At 38.5% G+C, this 7,042-nt stretch overlaps 1 protein-coding gene and 1 pseudogene across 1 annotated transcript in view; both read left to right on the top strand.

Annotated features, from left to right (window-relative positions):
* Positions 1-7,042, top strand: part of KCNU1 (potassium channel, subfamily U, member 1) — a 159,551-nt gene that overhangs the window by 105,511 nt on the left and 46,998 nt on the right. The window lies entirely within an intron of this gene.
* On the top strand, positions 4,718-5,532 carry LOC105525197 (annotated as a pseudogene).

Below are 7,042 nucleotides of genomic sequence, written 5' to 3'. Positions count from 1 at the left end.
ACTTCTGCTGATTATAGTTGCCAAATATCTGTGTCCAATCGGTTGCAAAATACTACCTTATGCAGAGTTCATAAATCCTCTTCCTTCTCCTAGTTTAGCTTTCATTTAAAAAAGTTATCATAAATTCACTAAAACCATTAAATCATGTATTAAACTATCTTAAAGGTAGGGATGCATCTTCAGTGTGTTGGGTGTGGGGTTGGGAAGACATGCAACTTTGACCCAGAGTGACCTGAGATAATGAAGTTTCATAGTAATGGCTAATTACTGCTACCCACCTCTTTATTATTAATTCCACAATTCCGGCACATAAAATAACTTAATCATTTTCAGAATTTGCATGACTAATGGAGTGAGTTCTGATAGAATAAGGGTAAGTTTCATAATTAGGTTTTGCTGGGAACTTGTGCAAACCAGTCTATTTATAATTTGGTCAGCTCCTGATTTTTAATGAGGACATTGAGAGGGACTGAAGCCTCTGGCAGCATTCACTTCTTATTTTAATTACCCACAGTAATTCTGACAATTACACATATGTCATAAATCACATCATAATGACCCATGAAGAAAGTGTATTTAATTATTGAAAGGGGAGTTTTCAGGTTAAACGTGTGGCGGAGGTATGCCGTGATGTGAACCACATTTGAAAACCAATAGCCGGGCGCGGTGGCTCATTCCTGTAATCCCAGCACTTTGGGAGTCTGAGGCGGGTGGATCACCTGAGGTCAAGAGTTCCAGACCACTCTGGCCAACATAGCGAAACCATGTCTCTACTAGAAGTACAAAAATTAGCCAGGTGTGGTGGGGCAAACCTGTACTCCCAGCTACTCCAGAGGCTGAGGCAGTAGAATCGCTTGAACCCCGGAGGTGGAGGTTGCAGTGAGCCGAGACTGAGCCACTGCACTCCAGCCTGGGCAACAGAGTGAGGCTCCATCTCAAAAAAAGAAGAAAAAACAAAACAGAAAACAGAAAAAAAACAAACAACAACAACAAAAAAAAAAACAAGGGGGAAAAAAAGGAAGAAAACCAAGCCTTCTGTTTCTGTGGCCTAGGAGAAGCAGTCTTAGTGAAGAAAGAAAGCTGTGGTTGAATTTCCAATTTTAACTCTGACTTGTAAAGATCTTTGAAGTCATTACTCCTGTCCTTACCGTAACAAAAAACTAAACAAACTGAAAAATTAGAGACTTTTCATGGCCCATCAGTGAAACTGAGGTTATAGGGCAAAATCTAGAAATGTGGAGAATCACAGCTGAGATCTGCTCAGTGGGGGAAGCACTGAAGCTGTAAACTAGTAGGAATATTTACATGATAACTGGGATAAATTACTACAGGCGGAGTGTGGATAAGGTATAGAATGCGAAACTCCTGGGGGCACACTTTGGAGGGTTTTGCCTTCAGGAATTCTACCAGGTTCCAGGATTTTTCCAGTGAAAGGCCTAGAACAATTCCCTCAGAGACTCTGGCAGGGTGAGAGAAAGAGTAACCATTGTGAAATACAACCAGAGGCCAGGCACGGTGGCTCACGCCTATAATCCTAGCACTTTGGGAGGCCGAGGCGGAGGGATCCACCTGAGGTCAGGAGTTGAAGACCAGCCTGGCCAACATGATGAAACCACGCCTTTACCAAAAATACAAAAATTAGCTGGGCATGTTGGTGGGTGCCTGTAATTCCAGCTACTAGGGAGGTTGAGGCAGGAGAATCACTTGGAGCCAGGAGAATCGCTTGAAGCCAGGAGGCGGAGGTTGCAGTGTGTGAGATCACACCACTGCACTCCAGCCTGAGTGACAGTGTGAAACTCTGTCTCAAATAAAAAAAATGATAAAACCTGAAGTCAGGAGTTCGAGACTAGTCTGGCCAACATGGCAAAACCCCATCTCTACTAAAAATACAAAAATTAGCTGGTCAGGTGGTGGGCGCCTGTAATCCCAGCTACTCTGGAGGCTGAGGCAGGAGAATTGCTTGAATCCAGGAGGCGGAGGTTGTGGTGAGTCAAGATTGCGCCACTGCACCCCAGCTTGGGCGACAGAGCAAGACTCTGTCTGAAAAAAAAAAGTAAAAAGAAATAGAATCAGAACATTCTCCATTACAAGGGCCTGCTGTCCAGGGGAAAAAAAATACTTTCCCAGGGCTTTGCCTCAGCTGAGGGAATGGCATGTCTCCTACTCTACCCCTGTATCACCTGAAGAAGAACGGAGAAATGTGGGGAGTTAAGATCCATGCTGATGGTCACAGCCTCCAAAAACAGACCCACTAAAAATCTGAGACTTCATCGTACAATCATATAATCTTCCTGTATCCCACACATTACCACCACACCAATAGGGCTTCAGTATCACAAAAGTGAATTATAGTTGAAAGAGGTGCAAGGTACAGATTATTCAAGAAGGAGTTCTTAGGAAAACCCGAAGACAACCAAGTAGACAAAAGCAATGACACTAGAGGAATTTGGAGCCACTGAAAACTACAGCTACAGCAAACAATAGTGCAATTCCCAGCTAGATTAACATAAAATCTCACACTGAACATCTATTTACCTCAGTTCTTATTATCTAATACAACATTGTAAAACAAAGTTGCAAAGAATGCAAAAAGCCAAAAATAAAACAAAACACTCTCTGAGATGTTCAGTTTAAAATCACACAATTTATAAATTCGGAAAGGAGACTTTATTTCTTGTAAAAGGTTACAGCCTGTAAGGTGGCCATCCCACAAGCTGGGAAGTGAGCCTTCAGGAAAAAATAGAGACAGGAATTTCAAAGGAAAAGGGGTTGAGCTAGGAGCTTTATGTTGAACAAGTTGGCAAAACATATGTATTCAACAGGTTACAGGAAAAGCTATGAATGTGCATGCAACATGAGACCCATGTTTACCTTGGGGTGGAGACTTAATATTTTTTTAATGTCTGCTTTAGGGGTGCAAGTGGTTTTTTGGTTACATGGATGAATTGCATCATGGTGAAGTCTGAAATTTTATTGTACCTGTCACCAAAGCAGTATACATTGTACCCAATATGTAGTTTTTTGTCTCTCATCCTCCTTCCAGTGTCCCCCTTCTGAGTCTTCAATGTCCATTATACCACTCTGTATGCCTTTGCATACCCATAGCTTAGCTCCCACTTATAAGTCAGAACATGCAGTACTTGGTTTTCCATTACTGAGTTACTTCACTTAGAATAATAGACTCTAGTTTCATCCAAATTGTGACAAAATACATTATTTTGTTCTTTTTAACGGCTGTGTAGTATTCCATGGTGTATATATGCCACATTTTCTTTATCCACTCATCAGTTGATGAGCACATAGGTTGTTTCCATATCTTTACAATTGTGAATTGTGCTGCAATAAACATATGTGTGTAGGTGTCTTTTTGATATAATTACTTATATTGCCTTTGGGTAGATACCCAGTAGTGGGATTGCTGAATTGAATAGTAGATCTACTTGTGGTTCTCTGAGAAATCTCCATACTGTTTTCCATACAGATTGTACTAATTTACATTCCCACCAACCATTTAGAAGCATTCCCTTTTCACCACATCCATTGTTTTTTGATTTTTAATAATGGCCATTCTGTCTGGAGTAAAGGTGGTATCTCATTGTGGTTTTAATTTGCATTTATCTGATGGTTAGTTGAGCGTTTTTCTGAAAATGTTGAGCATTTTTTCATCTGTTTATTGGCCATTTGTATTTTTTTTGGAGAAATGAGACGTTTAAATGTATCACAACTAGGCCTTAAACATCAAAATTCCTTTTCAAGGCATGAACGCATGTCAGAGTGTAGCTTCTGGAAACTGGCCAGAACCAATTCATGGTTGATGGTCTTCTTATCTGTAGAAAGTGCTGAAATCAGTCTCTTGTCCCATAAAAGCTATAGTTATGGCTGGTAGAACAGGGATCAATTAGTCAGAATGTGGTGATGAGCTACAAATTGTTTTAATATTGCTTATCTTGAGGTCAGTGCTTGTTTAGCTGCCAGAGAAACAAACCAAAAGCTTTGTGGCAGTTCGAATGTCATTTATTTCTTAAGGGTAGGGTACATGACTTAACCCTTGCCTAGAATGGCCCTAAGTTCTGTTTATAATTTGGTATCTTATTGCCACAAAGAGTCTGTTCTGTCAGTCTTATAATCTCTATTTTAACATTAATACTAGTCAGTAGTTATGTTGAAATGATAGAAGAGAGGGGGTATCATGAGGCTCATCTGATCTCTTCTCCTGTCATGGCTGGGAACTCAGTTTTTAAAGATTTTTCTGTGGTGCCTTTGGCCAAGAGGGAATCTGTTCACTTGGTAGGAGGAAGGGGGATTTAGGATTTTATTTTTATTTTATAGAGGAGAAAAACTAAGTAACAGAAACAATCTAAGAGATGATGCCAATTTGGAATTATCATAATTTGAAATAAGTATGATTAATATGTTAAAGACTCTGATAGAAAACATAGACAACATGGAACAACAAATGAACAATGTAAGCCGAGAGGTAGAAATCCTAAGAAATAATCAAAAGAAATACTAGAAATCAAAACCACAGTAACAAAAATAGAAAATGCCTTGATTGGCTCACCAGTAGACTGGACAGCACCAAAAGGAGAGTAGCTTTACCTCCCACTCCTCCCTCCCCCACAACACCCCTCTGGCTGCACTGTGCTGTGAGCTCCAGGCTTCTGCTAAGCTAGTGCCACCTTCATCTCCCTTCAGCCCCATCACGATTACCTTCCAGGACCTCATCAGTCACAATGAGATGTTCTCTGACATTTACAAGATCTGGGAGATCACAAATGGGCTGTGCCTGGAAGTAGAGCAGAAGATGGTCAGTAAGACAACAGGGAACACTGATGACTCACTCATTGGCAGAGATTCCTCCCCGAAAGTACTGAGGGTGAAGTTACTGAAAGTACGGTAATCACTATTGTTGATATTGTTACAAACCATCACTTGCAGGAAGCAACTTCACAAAAGAAGTCTACCAGAAGTATATCAAAGATTACATGAAATCAATCAAAGAAAAACTTGAAGAACAGAGACCAGAAAGAGTGAAACCTTTTATAACAGGAATGAAGAACAAATCAAGCACATCTTTGCTAATTTCAAAAACTAATAATTCCATTTTTTTTTCTTTTTGAGACAGGGTCTCACTTTGTCACCCAGGTTGGAGTGCAGTGGCACAATCACAGCTCACTGTAATCTCTGCCTCCTGGGTTCAAGTGATTCTCTTGCCTCAGTCTCCCCAGTAGCTGGGATTACAGGCACGCACCACCATGCCCAGCTAATTATTGTATTTTTAGTAGAGACAGGGTTTCAACATGTTGTCCAGGCTGATCTCGAACTCCTCGCCTCAAGTAATCCACCTGCCTTGGCCTTCCAAAGTGCTTGTATTACAGGCATGAGCTACATGCCCAGCAAAACTACCGATTCTTTATTGGTGAAAACCTAAATCCACCTGGCATAGTTGCTCTGCTGAACTACCATAAGGATGGTCAGTGTGACTCCATATATGATGTTTTAAAGAATGGTTTGGAAATTAAAGGATGTTAACAAATTTGGTAGTTACTTTGGATCTATCAACTGTCATCATAACTGGCTGCCACTTGTCATCGACACAACACCAGAGATTAAGACAAATGAGATTGATGTCATCTTGAGCTCTTTAATTGTTTTGACTCTGACTTATCTGGCATGGAGGCATTACTTTTAAGGAAAAAACTTGTCATGTAGATTGTCTAAAAATAAAATGCATTTAAACTAAGAGAGAGAATAAGCACTCTCAAGGATACATCTTCAGAAATTTTCCAAACTGATATAAAAGGGCATAAAGAAGAGTAAAAAATAAGAACAATATAAAAGAAAAGTGGGACAAATTTAAAAAGTGAATATATGCATAACTATAATATGAGGAGGAGAAAGAAAAAATGGAGAAGCAATGTTTGAAGTAATAATAGCTGAGACCTTTCCAAAATTAATAATGCTAACCCACAGACCTGGAAAGTTCAGAAAACAAGTAGGATACATAACCAAATATATACAACTATGAGTGTCATACTCAAACTGCTAAGAAAAAAAAGATAGATAAAATTATGAAAGAACCCAAATGAAAAAGAAGTCATCTTGCCCGTGGAGAAACATAGAAAATAATTATAGTTGTCTTTTTGTCAGAAACCATAAGTAAGAACAGAGTGGAGTGAATTAAAGTATTGAAAGAAAAAAACCCATCAACCTAAAATTCTATTTGCAGTAAAATTTTTCTTCAAAATTGTAGGAAACAGTCAGACTTCCTCAAACAAAAACTGAGGCAGTTTATCACCAGCAGGCTTACCCTACAAGAAATGTCAAAAGATGATAAGAAAGTCTTCAGGCAGAAGGAAAATTATATAGATCAGAAACTGAGATCTATATAAAGAATATTCAAGACAGAATAAATGAATTAAAATATTTTATTTTTCTTATTTTTAATTGACTTAAAATATAACTGTTTAAAGTATTAATAGTAAAATTGTATGAGGTGACCAATGTACCTAGATACTTGAAATGAATGACAGCAGCATCATAGGAGATGGAAAGGATGAGTCGGAAATAAGCTACGTGCACTACACATCAGGCAGTGTAATGTTATTCAAAGAGAAACTTAAATCAGTTAAAAATATATATTGCAAATTTGAGGTCAACTCCTAATTTAAAAAAATAAATATAAGTGTTGTGTTATGCTACAAAAAGAGATAAAAGGAAATAATATAAAATGTTCAATCAAAACCAGAGAAGACAGGAAAGAAAGAACAAATGTAACAAATTAGAAAACAGTTACAAATGTGGTAGACATTAATCCAACCATATCAATAATCTTTTCAATATGAGTGGCATAAATGCAACAATTAAAAGACCGCTATTGTTAGAGTTGATAAAGAAGTAAGACTCAACATGTGCTGTATATAAGAAATCTACTTTTAATATAAATATTTGTAATCCTTTGGGTATATACCCAGTAGTGGGATGGCTGGGTCATATGGTACATCTAGTTCTAGATCCTTGAGGAATCGCCATACTGTTTTCC

Source organism: Colobus angolensis, unplaced genomic scaffold (genome assembly GCF_000951035.1).
Source record: "Colobus angolensis palliatus isolate OR3802 unplaced genomic scaffold, Cang.pa_1.0 Scaffold52, whole genome shotgun sequence".
NCBI lineage: Eukaryota > Metazoa > Chordata > Mammalia > Primates > Cercopithecidae > Colobus > Colobus angolensis.
This window is presented reverse-complemented; position numbering and strand designations above follow the sequence as displayed.